Raw genomic sequence first — 18,401 nt, forward strand, 5'->3', positions numbered from 1 at the left:
CACAGGAGCTGAAACACAATGAAGCAGGTGTCAGCACCTGGCCCCTTGTTCATTCACGGGTTCTAGTAGAATGCAGCATCAGTGCCAGAAAACTCTACCCTCCCACGAGATCCCACTTACAACCTGAAGGTCTCACGAGGACCTCCTATGAGGTCCCACCTACAGCCTGAAGGTACCAGATGCACAAGGAGAAACTACTGTCTCCACACATCACTGCACATGGTTACAAATGCAGAAAGCCAAGGAATCCTATTCTTGAAGATTGATGGCAGTAATGCCAGTCTAATAAAGGAACGTATTCCAGAGAGGCAGGCATCTGTGTTCAGGACACCCCTCTTCCACCAGATCTGCAGACTTTTTACTTACACACTGAGAACAGACAAAACATGAAGGAATGAAAGAAAAGCCCAGCACCACACAGAGATTCAGGGCCACCCCAGGGTCAAAGCTCAAATTGCCATCCCATTCATGTCCTTACTCTGCTTCCCTCACTGACAAAGACATCTTCTGTGCAAGGGCACAGAGACCTTTGAGGAGATGGGGATTCCTGGAGTCCTGCAGGGGGCCTAGAAATGTGTTTTCTGAGAGAAACACGTTACCTGTGCACATTCATGGTCTTAAGAGTGTTTACCTTAATTCACAGGCAATTCAGCTTTTAAATACAATATGAATTGCAGAGCTATTTTGTCCCATTGTAAAAGGGAGGTAGAAATTCTACGTAAAAGAATGAACAGAAACATGTCTCAATTTCAGGTGTAAAACTCCCATAAGGCATCATGAGACAAAGTACCAGTTGCAACTGTTCCTGGGACACAATTGAACCTGCTCATATAAATACAACTGAAGAACTCTGTGAGTTACTGGCCCTGCAGGTAATCACTGATTCTCTCCCTTCACGACTGAAGTTCCACGTACATTTTCGATTACACATGCCGCTTCTGAAAATTCAGAGTATTTCCACCTAGGGGACAACTGGAGAAATTCTCGATGAGCAATAATCGCGCCTCGGATAAACCTCATTGGCTATGATACTGCCACTGCGCAAAGCTTGGGAGAACTTCTCTATTGCACATTGACCAACACAGAAGGACCAGTAATGAGTTCTGAAATTTAACTAAGAACCCTCAACACTGCACAAAGCACACAATATAATGTTGGAAAGTGTTGTTATCTTTTCCAGTCACGAGGCTCATAGCAGACATTCTGAACAAATTCATGGCCTACTCTGAAATAGGAAAAAAAATGAAAATAATCAGGATAATCCCATGCAAAGAAAGTGAGAAAGGTGTCCCATGCTCCAGAAGACTTGAGGGTGCAGTGAAGTGTCATTCTCCTCAAGTTATTTCCACAAACACAAAGTGATAGCCACGTGGTCCTCCACCTCCACACACTTGTGGCGTCCAGAGGCACTAGCTAACATGATGATCTTAAACTGGAGAAGTCTGGAGGCTTGTGAGGATGTAAATCAAACAGTAAAAATACCAGAGGGCATAGAAAACCAGACAAGGTCAGATAAATTTTCCAGAAAGCATTGCAACTGAAATAGGCAACAGAATTTACCTTGTCTTTCTCTGCATCCATGGTAGAGACACAACTGATATTCCCCATGGGAGTTGCACCATGTCCTAGGTCTCATAAAAGATGGAGGGGGATGGAAGTTGATTCTGACTTGCATAGACTGTGTGCAAGAAAAACAAACCATCCGCAACAGGTTTCATTATATTCAACTCTTTCACATTCTCATGTCCCGTACTAGGGGCAGAGGGTTTTTCAGGTGCCTCAGGTGACCCTTGAGGACAAGAGGGAGATCTGATCCTGTCCTTTGAGGAAGGTCTACATGGCCCTGGTTCAGGAGTTTTTATAACTAATCAAGCATCTGTGAACAGTTCAGGTCTCAACTAGCTAGAAATAAAGTTAGGGGTGTGTTTCATCCCTCAGAGAGCCCAGCACATGGTCTCTGTACAAGCTACATCCTAGGGAGTCAGCATGTATAAGGCCTCTTTCCTTCTCAGAGACATGTGTTGCCCAGCTCACTGGGTGGAAACGACTGCCCATTTCATTCATTTCCTGAGAAATTGGAAGCACATTACACTGTCCTCACTCAGGCTAACCTGAAAGCCCTGTGGTGCCATCACTGCATCCTCTCCAAACACTCAACAAGTAAAAAGACAAAACGTGTTTTATAAGTCAACTCATACTGTTTCAATCATCTTTCCAGATGGTGGAGGTGGAGGGTGAGGTCCCAGAGGCCACCAGGTTGGAGAAGTTGGTGGTGGCCCAAAGACCCTGGATGGTGATAAAGAGCAGCCCAACGGGGTATGACACGGAGGGCACTTCTGAGAAAGGAGGAACTGTTCTGGAAGCCATTTTGACATGCCGGACAGAAATTAAACTTTTGAGATGTGTTAGAGTAAAAGGTGAAAAATCCAACACCAACACTAACATACCTGAACCCCAGTGAAGCCGGAATGGCACCTCTCTCCTTCCCCTCCACCTGGTTTCAACAGGGCAGCATTACTGCCACAAAACTCCACCCTTCCCAATGGGTCCAACCTAGAGCTTCTAGGCATTTGTGGAGACAAAGCAGTGCATTGCTGGCAGCAAGCATGGTACTAGCTGTGCCTGAAAATGTAGGGAAGGAAGTGGCTACTCTTAAAGCATCAGGGGGATAATTACAGGCTACTAAAGAAAGTCTGTTTCACACACACAGGCTTCTATTTCCAGGACTACTCTCTATCCAGCCCTTCACCACTTCAACAGCTACGTCTTGGCATAATAAGAGCTGAAATGGTGAGGAAGAATTTTGTTTTCATATCATTCGTTTACATCTTTAATCCATTTCAAGTTAATTCTTGGAGTGATGTAACATAAGGTGCTAAGCTTTAATCTTATACATGTGACTATCCAATTTTCCCAGCTCCAGTTATTCAAGAGACTACTCTTCTCCACTGAGTATTCTTGACTCCCTTGTCAAATACTAGTTGACTGTGCATGCATGGCTTTAGTTTGGGCTCTCAATTTCCATTCCATTGCCTTGTGTGTGTGTGCCTATGCCAATGACATAACTGATTTCTTTGTGTTAGAATGCAGCTTGAAATCAAGAAGTGTGATGCCACCTGTTTTGTTCTTTCTTGCATTGGCTACTTGGGGTCTTTTTGTGGTTCCAAATACATTTGAAGATATGTGTTTCTAACTGCATAAAACTTACATCCATTGGATGTTCTTTCCTGCTTTGTCAAAGATGAGTTGGCCATACGTTTGTGGGTCTAGTTCTGGGGTTTCTATTCTATTCCATTGGTCTATGTGTCTGTTTTTGTGCCAGCTATACTGTTTTCAAGCCCAGCGATTAATTTTATGACTATTATTCTAAAATTCACTTTCTGTTATATTATTTACATTCTTTTTGGTCAGCTCCTTAGCTGTTGTTATTTCCTGGAGATTCTTCTGAGGGGAATTCTTCCGCTTGGTCATTTTGGATAGTCCCTGGTGTGGTGAGGACCTGCAGGGCACTTCTCCTGTGCTGTGGTGTATAACTGGAGTTGGTGGGCGGAGTCTCCTGTTTCTTTCATACAAATTGAATTTCTTCCATTTCTGCACACAGGTTTTACAGTTTTCTGTAGAGAGGTCTTTCACTTCCTTAGCTAAATTTGTTCCTATAAATTTTATTGGTTTTGATGCTATTGTAAATGGGATTGTTTTCTTTCCCTCTTAGATAATTTGGTTAGTGTATAGGAATGCTACAGAATTTGATCTGTGACTTTCTATTTTGGAACTTTATTGCATTTCTTGATTAGATAGGAACAGGTTCTTTTACATTAAACTTTTTATTTCATTCCTTTACCTTATTTTTAAAAAATCATGTTATTTGGGAATAGCTGACACACTGTGTTACATTAGTTTCAGATGAACAACATAGTGATGGGACAAGTGTATACATGCTGCTACGCTAACACAGGTGTAGCTATCGTCTCTCACCATGCATCACCACTCCAGTACCATTCTCTATTTTCCCTATGCTATGTCTTCTACCTGTGATTTATTCATTCCATAAACAGAAGCCTGCATCAACCAATCCCCTTCACATATCTAGGGCATCCTTGTCTTGTGCCTGATCTTAGAGGAAAATCTTTCACAATCTCACTATTGAGTATGATGTTAGCTGTGGGCTTCACATACATGGCCTTTCTTATGTTGAGATATGTTCCTTCTACACAGAATTCTAAAGAGATTTTTAGCACAAATGGATACCAAATTTTCTCAGAACTTTTTTTTTCTGTGTCTATTGACATCGTCACATGAGTTTTCTTTTTAATTTTTAAAATGTATTTATTTATTTTAGGTTAAATTTATTTATGTATTTCTTTAGAATTTATTTGTTCAAGTGTTTAATTAAATTCCAGTTGGTTAACATACAGTGTAGTGTTAGTTTCAGGTATAGAATGTAGTCATCCATCACTTACATACAACACCAAGTGTTCCTCACTACTAGCGCCCTCCTTAGCCCATCACCCATTAAACCCATCCCCCTGCCCACCTCCCTTCTAGTAACCCTGCCTTTGCTATTTATACTTAAGATTCTGGTTTCTGGTTGATTTTTTTTCATTCAAGTATGTGAGGAGTCACATTTATTGATTTGCATTTCTGAAACATCCTTCCTTTACAGGGAAAAAAGCCCTTCATCACGGTCAATGATCCTTTTAAGGTGATGCTGAATTTGGTTTGCTTGTATATTATTGGGAATTATTCATCTATATTCATCACGGGGATACTGGCCTATAGTTTTCTGTTCAAGTAGTATCCTTTTCTGGCTTCCTACCAGGGTATTCCAGTCTCATGAAATGAGTTTGGAGGTGTTTATCCCTTTTTAATCAGTGAGAGGACTGCTGTTAGTTTCTTCTACAACGGTTGTTCAAATTCACCAGTGAATGCACCTGTTCCTGGGCTTTTCTTCCCTGAGAGAATTTCCATTACTAACTCAATTTACTTGCATTGGTTATCTTCTTGTATTGATGCAGTCTTCCTTTAATGGGTCTGTGCAAACCTTCTATATCTTCCTAATACAGTCTTGGTAGGTTGTGTGTTTCTAAGAACCTATCCATTTCTTCTAGGTAAGTGGTTTGCTGGCATCTAATTTGCACATAGTCGCCTCTTTGTTTCCTTTATATTTCTTTGGTATCAGGTGTAATGTCTTCTCTTTTATTTATAGTTATTTTGAATTGGGTCGTCTCTCTGTCTTAGCATAGTCTATGTATAGTCTTGACAATTTTGTTTCACTCTTTCGAAAACCCACTGTTGGTCTTCTTCCTATTTTCTATTGATTTCATGGTCTCTATTTCATTGGTTTCCACTCTCATATGTATTCCTTTCTCCGTTTTGAGAACATTGGACGTAGATTGTTGTCTTTTTCTAGTTCTTTGAAATTAAAGGTAGGTTGTTCATTTGAGTCCCGAATGTATCCTCCACGCATGCAAATCCAGTGACTCATCAGAGAAGCTTCAATAGGTCTTTCCTGTCCTATTTCTCATTCTGAGAATTCTGACAAATGGAACCAGAAAATTTATTTGAAGACACAATAGATGAAAACTTCCTTCAATCGGGGAAGGAAACAGATTCAGAAGCAGGAGGCACAAAGAACCCCCAAAATATTCAGCAGAAGCAGATCTACACCAAGTCATGTAGTAATTAAAACCCAAAATGTCATGATCAAGAAAAATTTTAACAGCAGGAAAAGAAAAGATGACAGTTACCTACAAGAAAAAACCCCATAAGTTTATCACTGGATGTTTTTCAGAAGAAAGTTTGAAACCGTAAGTGAGCAGCAGGTATGGTAAAGTTGCTGAATGGAAAACATCTGCAGCCAAAGAGAGTCTATCCACAACACTATCATTCAGATGGAAGGACAGATCAAGAGGTTGCCAAATAAATACTAAGCGAGTTCACAAGCCACAAACCACCCCCGCAAGAAATGTTAAAGGAGACTCTTTAAGTGGAAAAGAAACACCTAAAGTGACAGTATTAAAGTGCGAAACGCAAAAGCAATAAAAATGAATATATCTGTAAAACATCAGCCAAGGTATCCACGATATGAAAGGTTTTGAAATATGACACTACATATCTACAACACGGGGAGGAGAGGAGTAAAGAACTGGTTCAAGCTTCAACAACTATCAACTTAATATAGACTTCTATATGCAGAAGTGGTTAGGTACAAACCTAATAATAACCACAAATCAAACACCACTAATACATATGCAGAGTATAAAGACAAGCAATTTCAACTGCACTACTAAATAAACCCAGCAAACCATAGAAAAGAGAAAGAGAAGAAAGGATCAGACAGATTCAGAAACAACCAACATCAAGTAATAAAAGGACAACTGTATGTCTATCAATTACTTTGAACGGAAACAGAATACATGCTCAAATCAAAGGCACTGGGTGACAGATAGGGGCACCTGGATGGCTCCATCGCTTGAGATTTCGACTCTTGATTTGGGCTCAGGCTATGATCCCAGGATCCTGGGATTGAGTCCCAACTGAGCTCTGCACTGAGCTTGAGATTTGCTTAAGATACATCCTCACTCTCATTCTCTCTCGCTCTCCTTCTATCTTCCCCCACTCCCCCACCCTGCCATCCCATGCCTGTGCACTCTCTCTTCATAATAAAAGGCACTGGGTGATAGAATGAATAAAATATAGGACCCATCTATCTTCTACCTACAAGAGGCTAACTATAGAACTAAAGTATCAAAAGAAAACTGCAGTAGCCATACCTATATCAGAAAAAAATAGATTTAAAAAGAAAACTGTAACAAGAGACAATGAAGGACACTATAATAATAAAAGGTACAATCCAAAAAAAGATAGAACAATTGTAAACATATACGCACTCAACCTGAGAGCATCCAAGTACACAAAACAGTCAAAACCTAAAGTATTGATAGTCATACAATCATAGTAGGGCACTTTAACACTCCAATGATACCCATGGAGAGATCATTCCATCAGAAAATCAACAAGGAAGTAGTGACTTTGAATGATAGAGTAGACCAGATGGACTTAACCGATATATTTAGGACATTCCATCCTAAAACAGCACCATACTCATTCTTTTCACATGCACATGGAAAATTCCCCACACTCAATAAAATATTAGGTCATAAAACAAGCCAAAACAAAATCAAACCAATCGACGTCATACCATGTGTCTTTTCAGACCACAATGCTATGAAAGTAGAAGTCTCCAACAAGAAAAAAAAAATCTGCAAAAGGCACAAAAACATGGAAGTTAAACAGCATGCTCCTAAACAATCAATGGGTCAACCAAGAAATCAAAGATGAAATCGAAATAACATGGAAACAAATGAAAATGAAAACACAACAATCCAAACTTCTGTAAAGCAAGAAAACTAGTTCTAACAGGGAAGCTTATAGCAATACAGGTCTGCCTCAGGAAAAAACAAAAAACAAAATACCCTGAAGTAAACTCCATAACCTTATAACTATAAAAGCCAGACAAAGGACAACAAACAAAACCCCCAAACAGCAGCATGAAGAAAATAATTAAAAGCAGAGGAGAAATAAGTGATATAGAAGGTAAAACTACAGTAGAACAAGGTAAGTGAAATTAGGAGCTGCTTCAATGAAAAGAACATTGAAATTGATAAGCCCTAGCCAGACTAATCAGAAAACAGAAATGACACCTATAAATAACAATGACAGAGAACAACCAACACCACAGAAATACAAACAATTGTAAGAGAATATTATGAGAAACTATATGCCAACAAGCTGGACAAACCAGATTATATGGATCAATTCCTAGAAACATGGAACTTACCAAAACTGAAGCAGAATGAAATCAAAAATTTGAACAGATGGTTTACTAGCAAGAAGACAGATTCAGTAATCAAATGTCACCTAAGAGACAACAGTCCAGGACCGGACGTCTTCACAAGCACATTCTATCAAACATCTGAAGAAAAGTTGATGTCTATACTTGTCAAACTATTCCAGAAAATAGAACAGGAAAGAAAATATCCAAATTAATTCAGCATTACCCTGATACCAAAACCAGATAAAGACACCACGAAAAAACAAAACTATGGGTCCGTATCGTTCAAGCACACAGATGCAAATGTCCTCAACCAAGATTTGGCAAACAGAATCTAACAACGTACTCAAAAAAAAAGTCCACCAGAATAAAATGGGTGGTGAATGTAAAACTGAGGCAGGTCTACGAATCTCTGAATGAGAAAATGGGCCAAAAAAGAAACATAAAAAAAAGTGGAAATGTATCAGACAGGGGATCTAAGCATCAATTTTCATAGAGATACACTATGCTCAGGCTTTTTCTTCTAAACTTGGCTCACAATGCTTGCTTAGTACAATCTTTCCCACACTGAGAAGGGGCATTGGTAAGTTCTTTGACCAGCAGCAGTCTCAGAGGGATGGCGTGAATCAGCTTTTAGTAAAAACTGCAATCAATTTAAAAGTATTTCAGTTTTTCACGAGTTCATGAGAAATTAAAAAACATGCCAAATCTCACCTGAAAAAGACATAAGGTAACTAGTATGTTTTTAAGATATTATTGATGAGATTCCTTCCAACGAAGACAAGAAAGGATAACTGTAACAAATTCTGACGCAGGAATAATATTGAATATTCAAATAACGGGAGGTTCCTGACACAAAGTACCTGTCAGGTTTTCAGTTGTTTTCAGCGACTACAACATTGTTGGGGGACAGATACCCACTGAAAATTATAAAAGCATGTATGATGTGGAGGGCACATTGTGTTTTTACCTCTGGCTCTGCTTCCAGCAGGACTTGGAAGAGTGGGTCCCAGCTGATTCTTCTAGAAGGTCCTGAGAGTCAACATTTGGTGTCTTTACTTCCAAAGTGAAAGCGACTCCTGTTCCTCCGTATTTGTGACAGGATTTCTCCCCCAAAACAATTTTGAATCTGGAACAACAACAACAAAAAAAAACCCAGCCTCTCTGACGTGGCATCGTGGGACCCCCTGAATCCACACATCCTTGACTGAAATACATCTTGTTCACATACCGGCAGGGGAAATGAGGAAAAAACCACGGACAGCCCTGAGAATGCAAGGGACTGTGCTGCTCACTGACCATCCAGCGCTTCCTGGAAGCTGCCCAGCACCCCTCCCCAGTACTCAGCCCCACCACTGAGGAGACTGCAAGTGGCTGGGAAGCCTCCAGAGTCTCCCCCAGGCCTGGGGGCGGAGCCTGATGGATACCCAGCTCTGGCTCTTTGCCCACACTCTGAGGCACTGGGTCCTCAGGAGCAAGGAAGCCTTTCCAGCTCTGAGGCACCCTGGATCAGAAAAGCCTAATGGGCGCCTTCTCTGGCTATCGCTGAGCCTGCAGAGGACCGGCCCCTCCATGGGCGTGCTGTGTGCGCGCCCTCTGCTGGCCGCCGTGGGAATTCCTGCAATGTTCAAAGCCATGGCCGCTCAGCTGGAGATACTGAGGGTGTAGCTGGTCCAGTTAAGCCTGTCCTCCAGATTGGGAAGGGTCTTAGTGACAGGGCCTGAGACACAAAGAAATGTTTTCCTTCTCCTTTTTACTGAATAAGGAATGAAACCGAATTTATTGATACAATGATGTAATTTGTAATGCTTTAAGCAGCATTCCCAGAAAGACAGACTGCAAATTGACACATGCTGAATGAACGACAGGCAGTGGTATTTACCATGAAAATACATGGGTTGAATAAAAAATTGACACCCTTGAGAAAGAGATACAGGCTTCCAGCTATGAAATGAATATGTCATTGGGATACAATGTACAGGTTATAGAATATAGTCAACCCTGTAAGAAAATATTGCATGCTTTCACATCATAGCTACGCTTGTCTAGGTATATGGAGAGCATATTGTATACACACGGAATCACGGTGATATACGCCTGAAACTAATACAACATGGTGTGTCTACTATATGTCAATAAAATTTGACAATACTTTAACTTTCTCCTTCACCATTAAAATTTATTTCTAATTGAGAACACATGAAATTCCTTTTACACCATATCCTCTAATGTCACCATCTTGATGTTGAGAGCTTATTTTTCACGGTGTCAATGTGTTTGATGACACAAATGTGACAAGGTCAGAATGCATACCTAGAGGGAGCTACACATCTGTGATGAATTTCCTGCCTCTATATGGGTAATATTTTCTATGAAAAGTGCTTTAGGGATGAAGATGTGTGAAATAAGTTCCATCAGACTCATAGGTAGATAACTGTGCCTTGAAATAATAATTGCCATGTCTTCACAATCACAGGAAGGCTAGGTGAAGACAGAGATTTCTCTTTTCATGTAAGAGAAAGGGGTGGTGTTTTAAACTTCTCACTTACAATCCGCAATCCAGAGATCAGCAGTAGATGTAAGAATAGCAATGCACTATCATGTTGCACATAACTAGTTCTGTTGGAGAAGTGGAGAAGGTACACTAAGGGTGGCTGATTGAACTAAAACAAACTCTGGTCTCTAGCTTAGAGACCCCCTCCTCCGGGTTCTTCTTCCCTTGTTTGCTGCACATTTAACCACCCCCCCACACACACACACACAAATACGGAGGCTGATAACTAAAAATTACCCTTCCTGCTCTCAATCGGGGTTGAGATCTTTGGAGACATACGGTCTCCTCTGAGCCCGCTTGTGTTAAATAAATCTCCAATCCCCCAAGATCTCTGAGTGCCACTTGGTTTTTCCGCCAGTGTTCCAACCTGGTTCCATAACAAATTTGGTTCCCTGAGCAGGAAACCCAACCATGCTGGCTCATTGTTGCCACCAGTTTGGGAGAACAGCGAGGCGGTACCGGAATGAGGGATCATAAGGTAGAGTGAGCAACCTGCCTAAATATCGGCAGTCTCCTTCTCTGTCCCATTCAGGCCAGCACCTCACCGGCATTCCCACCGGACACGAGGAGACTTGGCTGGTGAGGTACTGGGCCCGAGGGTCAGAACCGGTAAGGCTGGGGCCAATCTAGTCAGGGCCGCTCACAAGAGTGGAAGGGGGACCTGTTTACTCCCCAAGACTTCAGAAGCCTCACAGGTAGGGATTCTCTGGTAGGGAATATAATAACATCTGGTGTGTATGTGAATGTGAATGTGCGATTCGGTCTAGCTTGCCTGCTGAGTAAGCTTCTGTGGCTCCACAGACAGGTACCCTTGGGGTCCCTAGGGGCCCATGGAGACTGAGTGGGCCTGTCTGAGATTCCATAATGAATGGCACTGGGTCTGTGGTGATATAAGAATGGCTTCTGATCATGTGTTACAAGGCTGGGACCTCTGGGGCTGAGCGTCACCTGGGTTCCTTCAGAAAATGGCCAGGCAAGCATCTGGCTGGTCTCCTCATTGGAGGGGGCGCCCCTGTCCCTCTGTCTTTGTGACTCCGCCTCACGGGAGAATTGTGGAGTCGGGATGGGGCAAGGAGAGCCAGGCAAAGGTTTTGGCTGCTTTACCCGGAGACTCACCCAGGGAGCCAAAGAAGCGACAGACTGCTCCCCTAATGTTCCCCTCTTCATGACAATTTAGGCTTCCCTCCCCTCCCCTGAGCTTGAAACTCCTCCCCCAGCGGGCTGGCTGCTGCCACTGCTGCCACTGCTGCAGCCTCCCCAGCCAAGGCACTGCCACTGCAGCCACCCATTTTCCTCCCCTCCGTGCCAGACAACCCTCCCCCACAAGGCCCTGTGGCCAGATTGTGCCCTCGGCCAGGTGCAGGTTCTCTCCAGATGCAGGTCCACATAGGTTGATATCAGAGGGTCTCAGGGAGATCACAACAGGGGGCTTATAAGACCATAAATATGCCCAGCAGCAAGGGAGGAGGCCGAGAACCTCCTTAGCAAGGGGTCAATGATCCTACTGCAAGGGGAAAGGACATGAGAAAGAATAAGTGTCCCAACAAGGGAAAGTCCCCAAAACCCAGCAGATATCAGGAGGAACCTCCAGAAGAGGACCTTCCTTATTGGTCTAGCCGAGATAGAACCCAACTAAAAGGAGACACTGACTCTCTCTCCCTGTTCCTCTGCTTAATAGATGTGAGGGATTCTCCCTCATTTCCCAGGTTAACAGCTATAATTCGAGGGTGCCATGGGGCACACTCTGGTCTTTACCTGCTAACAAGCTGCACATGCTGCCTCAAGCCATTTATCTCCATGACTGATACAGAGACAGGACCCCAACACGCCAGGCAAAATGAGGGGCACCCATCTTCTCAAGGGCAATGGCCTGTACAGAGGTTGCCGCAGTGAGGTTGGAGCTTTGCACTCAGGGAACTGTCATGCCCAGGGTTCCTACACATTCTGCCTCCAACACTAAGAGCATCGTCACAGAGCCCCTCCTGGATGGCCCATCGCCCTCTCCACACACTGTGACCAGCTCCATCCTTTCTTCCTTGCCTCCTCTTTGTCACTGCTTCTCTCTATCGTCTCCCTCTGTTTCTTCCTCTCACTCCTTCAGACATGCCCAGTTCCCCCATCACTGACTCATTGTCTCTCTCCCTGCCTGTCTCTTTCTCTGCCTCTCCCCAGGCCCTCATCCTTCTGCTCTATGCAGCCCTGTCCATGAAGCATGGCACCACATGTCCTGTGTCCTCCTCTCTCCTGTCATCTTTTAGCCCATGCCCTGATCACAGTGTATGCGACTCCTGTTTACAGAAGCTTCTCATGATGACCTGTACTGCAGCATTGCTGTTCCAACCACTCCTGGGAAGCATGTGGACAGCCAGACCTTGACCCCTTGGTGGCCCAGCCATGAACCCAAAGTTTCTGGAGGGCTGGTTGTGTCCACAACCTGGGAGGAAGGAGGGCCCTGCAGACATCAGTGGCTCAAGGGCAGAATGCATGGACTTTAAGTCCAGGACAGAGCCCTGGAGTGACTCTGCAAAAGCACATTTCCCAGAGATGGGAAAACTGATGAATTATGAAATTTGGAAAAAATTAACCTTTGACTAAGAGCATTCAAAATTGCTAAGCATATCGCAGAAAGTAGGACTTTTCGTGTTTTTCAGTTAGTGAGTTAGACAACCAATGTTCTAACCAGGTTAATGACTAGCTCTGTACAGAAAAGGAGTAAAATAACAACAATTAAACTGTTTCAGTTTTCAGGAATATTCCCATGAAAGGAGGTCTGGAAGAAGTGAGGCAGGCCAGGAGACCTAAGTGTCATGTGAGATGTCATCCTCCTCATGTTATTTCCACAAACACACAGCGGCTTCCCTGTGGTCCTCAGCCTCCAAACACTTATGGCTTCTATAGGCACCACCAAAGATGACAAACAAGCTAAGAACAGAGAGGCCTGTAGGCTCTTGAGAAAGAGTTTTACTCTTTGTACAGTAAATAACGCCATAGATATATGTCAGAACGTACAACCTAGAGACAACACCAGGAGAGAGTGCTGTATAAAGAGATAAAAGATTCCAGAGAGAGAGTTACAACTGAAAATTGTTGTATCATTTCCCTTGACCTTCTCTGTGTCCATAGTAGGGACTGAATTCTTGTTTCTCACAGAAGCTGCACCAGGTTCTGCATTGGATAGAGACCAAAGAAGGGATGGAGGTTTTTTCCGGTTTGCATAGACTGCATGGAAATAAAAACATACAAAACAAAACAAAACAAAACAAAACAAAACACCTCCGTGCCTTCCTCCAACATCTTGCACTGCTTTCTACAATCAGGTCCCTTACCAGAAACAGAGGGCTTTCCACATGACAGAGGTGACCCCTTGGGACTCAGGGGAGCCTTGAGGAAGGCACCAGAAGGCTTTGTTTGGATACTTTTTAATCAGCCAACTGTGGACAGGTCAGGGCTCAATTCATTGGAAATCAACACTAAAAGAAGGGTTTCCTAATACACATCATGGGAAACGACAATTCATCACAGATTAAAAATTAAAATATGAATGGCTTAGTTAAGATAATGTCTGTAAATGTCAGCATGAACAGCACACTGTCCTTTTCTACAAGGCATGTGTGGGATTTTTCAAGTGCTGTACTGTATATATCATCTGCCTTATGTATCTGACAAGGGATTATGTAAGTATTCATGAAAAGAAACGACCTTGAGGAGACTAATACTATAGTAATGAGGAAGGGAAATGTTAACGCTATGTGGATTGAGCTGCAAAGTGTCAGAGTTACACTAATAAAATAACATTAGAGGAGTGAAATTTCACAAGGATTTACTTTACTGAGTACTATAGTTCACAATACAAAAAAAAAAAGAATAAAGGGACCTGTAAACAGAGGAAAAAATGTCTGCTTTCTTTCATCAAAGCATATTTAGTCTGAGCATTTATCCAAAAGCCAATTCAAGAAAGCTCATCAGGACATACAGACTCCAATTCATGCTGTTGTTCACGTTATTTATGTGAAACAAAAGAAACAGCCTTCAACATTGTCTCAAGGTGGAAGGGGCGCTGACCCACGATCTTTCTAGCACCCTATCTCCAGTTAAGTGTAACTGGGAGGTGGAGTAACTGGGAGGCCTGGAGGCCCGGGGCGAGCAGCCGCGGGCGTGGAGGCCCGGGGCGAGTAGTCCCGGGCCTGGAGGCCCGGGGCGAGCAGCCCCGGGCCTGGAGGCCCGGGGCGAGCGGGGCACTTCCCATTCTGGGTCTCCAATGCTTCGGAACTTTCCGGGGAGTTTCTGAGCTGAGACCCCAGTGTCTGGAGGCTGTTTCGGGTTCTGTGACCCATTTCTCTCAGGTACAGGGTGACCGCCTTCTCTCAGGCTCCAGCCATGGTGAGCCATCATAATGACTCAGGGCCTGGAGGCCGGGGCTCGTAGCAGGTGTTTGGGATTCTGGGTCTCGAACCCCTCGGTCCTGACCCGGGAGTATCGGAGTGGAGAGGAAGGGATGTTGGCTTTTCAGGATTCAGGCATATGTCTCGTTGGGATTTTAGGCTTGCTGCATAGCCCCTGGAAGGGCTGCTTGGAATTCTGTGTCTCCTACTTCTCCATCCTTCCCCGTAAGTTTCTTAGCTGAGACCACGAGGTCTGGAGTCTGTGTGGGAAACACTGGCCCGTTTCTGTCACTGACAGGGAGACGCTTCAGCCCTGATGAGCCATGGTAAGATAGATCCCCGGGCGTGGAGACCCGGATCGACCAGGAGCACTACCCATTTGGTGTATCCTATCCCTCGGAACTTCCCGGGGAGTTTCTGAGCAGGGAACCCAGGGCCTGGAGGGTCTTTGTGTTTGTGTGACCCCTTCTCTCAGGTACAGGAACGGCTTCAGGCATAGTGAGCCATAGCGAGGAGCCCCGGGCGTGGGGGCCCGGGGCGAGCAGCCCCGGGCCTGGAGGCCCGGGGCGAGCAGCCCCGGGCCTGGAGGCCCGGGGCGAGCGGGGCACTTTCCATTCTGTGTCTCCAATCCCTCGGAACTTTCCGGGGAGTTTCTGAGCTGAGACCCCAGTGTCTGGAGGCTGTTTCGGGTTCTGTGACCTCTTTCTCTCAGGTACAGGGTGACTGCCTTCTCTCAGGCTCCAGCCATGGTGAGCCGTCGTAATGACTCAGGGCCGGGAGGCTGGGGCTCGTAGCAGGTGTTTGGGATTCTGGGTCTCGCATCCCTCGGTCCTGACCCGGGAGTACCGGAGTGGAGAGGATGGGTTGTTGGCTTTTCAGGATTCAGGCATATGTCTCCTTGGGATTTTAGCCTTGTAGTATAGTCCCTGGTAGGGCTGCTTGGAATTCTGTGTCTCCCACTTCTCCATCCATCCCCGTAAGTTTCTTAGCTGAGACCCCAAGGTCTGGACTCTGTGTGGGAAACACTGGCCCGTTTCTGTCACTGACAGGGAGAGGCTTCAGCCCTGATGCGCCATGGAAAGATAGAGCCCCGGGCGTGGAGGCCCGGGTCGACCAGGAGCACTACCCATTTGGCGAATCCGTTCCCTCGGAACTTGCCCGGGATTTTCTGAGCAGGGAACCCAGGGCCTGGAGGGTGTTTGTGTTTGTGTGACCCCTTCTCTAAGGTACAGGAACGGCTTCAGTCATAGTGAGCTATGGCGAGCAGCCCCGGGCGTGGAGGCCCGGGGCGAGCAGCCCCGGGCGTGGAGGCCCGGGGCGAGCGGCCCCGGGCGTGGAGGCCCGGGGCGAGCGGCCCCGGGCGTGGAGGCCCGGGTCGACCAGGAGCACTACCCATTTGGCGAATCCGACCCCTCGGATCTTGCCCGGGATTTTCTGAGCAGGGAACCCAGGGCCTGGAGGGTGTTTGTGTTTGTGTGACCCCTTCTCTAAGGTACAGGAACGGCTTCAGTCATAGTGAGCCTTGGCGAGCAGCCCCGGGCGTGGAGGCCCGGGACGAGCAGCCCCGGGCGTGGAGGCCCGGGCGAGCAGCCCGGGGCGTGGAGGCCCGGGGCGAGCAGCCCCGGGCGTGGAGGCCCGGGGCGAGCAGCCCCGGGCGTGGAGGCCCGGGGCGAGCAGCCCCGGGCGTGGAGGCCCGGGGCGAGCATCCCCGGGGCCTGGAGGCCCGGGGCGAGCAGCCCCGGGGCCTGGAAGCGCGGGGCACTTCCCATTCTGTGTCTCCAATCCCTCGGAACTTTCCAGGGAGTTTCTGAGCTGAGACCCCAGTGTCTGGAGGCTGTTTCGGGTTCTGTGACCCCTTTCTCTCAGGTACAGGGTGATGCCTTCTCTCAGGCTCCAGCCATGGTGAGCCATCGTAATGACTCAGGGCCTGGAGGCCGGGGCTCGTAGCAGGTGTTTGAGATTCTGGGTCTCGCATCCCTCGGTCCTGACCCGGGAGTACCGGAGTGGAGAGGAAGGGTTGTTGGCTTTTCAGGATTCAGGCATATGTCTCCTTGGGATTTTAGGCTTGTGGTATATTCCCTGGTAAGGCTGCTTGGAATTCTGTGTCTCCCACTTCTCCATCCTTCCCCGTAAGTTTCTGAGCTGAGACCCCAAGGTCTGGACTCTGTGTGGGAAACACTGGCCCGTTTCTGTCACTGACAGGGAGAGGCTTCAGCCCTGATGCGCCATGTTAAGATAGAGCCCTGGGCGTGGAGGCCCGGGTCGACCAGGAGCACTACCCATTTGGCATATCCGATCCCTCGGAACTTGCCCGGGATTTTCTGAGCAGGGAACCCAGGGCCTGGAGGGTGTTTGTGTTTGTGTGACCCCTTCTCTCAGGTACAGGAATGGCTTCAGTCCTCGTGAGCCATGGCGAGCAGCCCCGGGCGTGGAGGCCCGAGGCGAGCAGCCCCGGGCGTGGAGGCCCGGGGCGCGCAGCCCCGGGCGTGGAGGCCCGGGGCGCGCAGCCCCGGGCGTGGAGGCCCGGGGCGCGCAGCCCCGGGCGTGGAGGCCCGGGGCGCGCAGCCCCGGGCGTGGAGGACCGGGGCGCGCAGCCCCGGGCGTGGAGGCCGGGGCGAGCAGCCCCGGGCCTGGGGGCCCGAGGCGAGCGTGGCACTTCCAATTCTGTGTCTCCAATCCCTCGGAACTTTCCGGGGAGTTTCTGAGCTGAGACCCCAGTGTCTGGAGGCTGTTTCGGGTTCTGTGACCTCTTTCTCTCAGGTACAGGGTGACTGCCTTCTCTCAGGCTCCAACCATGGTGAGCCATCGTAATGACTCAGGGCCTGGAGGCCGGGGCTCGTAGCAGGTGTTTGGGATTCTGGGTCTCGCATCCCTCGGTCCTGACCCGGGAGTACCGGATTGGAGAGGAAGGGTTGTTGGCTTTTCAGGATTCAGGCATATGTCTCCTTGGGATTTTAGGCTTGAAGTATAGTCCCTGGTAGGGCTGCTTGGAATTCTGTGTCTCCCACTTCTCTATCCTTCCCCGTAAGTTTCTGAGCTGAGACCCCAAGGTCTGGACTCTGTGTGGGAAACACTGGCCCGTTTCTGTCACTGACAGGGAGAGGCTTCAGCCCTGATGCGCCATGGAAAGATAGAGCCCCGGCGTGGAGGCCCGGGTCGACCAGGAGCACTACCCATTTGGCGAATCCGATCCCTCGGAACTTGCCCGGGATTTTCTGAACAGGGAACCCAGGGCCTGGAGGGTATTTGTGTTTGTGTGACCCCTTCTCTAAGGTACAGGAACGGCTTCAGTCATAGTGAGCCTTGGCGAGCAGCCCCGGGCGTGGAGGCCCGGGACGAGCAGCCCCGGGCGTGGAGGCACGAGGCGAGCAGCCCGGGGCGCGCAGCCCCGGGCGTGGAGGCCCGGGGCGCGCAGCCCCGGGCGTGGAGGCCCGGGGCGCGCAGCCCCGGGCGTGGAGGCCCGGGGCGCGCAGCCCCGGGCGTGGATGCCCGGGGCGCGCAGCCCCGGGCGTGTAGGACCGGGGCGCGCAGCCCCGGGCGTGGAGGCCCGGGGCGCGCAGCCCCGGGCCTGGAGGCCCGGGGCGAGCGGGGCACTTCCCATTCTGTGTCTCTAATCTTTCGGAACTTTCCG

At 47.2% G+C, this 18,401-nt stretch overlaps 1 pseudogene; it reads right to left on the reverse strand.

The window, feature by feature from the left end:
- Positions 1 to 896: 896 nt before the first annotated feature.
- LOC125159835 (uncharacterized) lies at positions 897 to 1,049 on the reverse strand (annotated as a pseudogene).
- Between the last annotated feature and the right edge of the window lie 17,352 nt (positions 1,050 to 18,401).

This window comes from Prionailurus viverrinus, unplaced genomic scaffold (assembly GCF_022837055.1).
Source record: "Prionailurus viverrinus isolate Anna unplaced genomic scaffold, UM_Priviv_1.0 scaffold_65, whole genome shotgun sequence".
Classification (NCBI taxonomy): Eukaryota; Metazoa; Chordata; class Mammalia; order Carnivora; family Felidae; genus Prionailurus; species Prionailurus viverrinus.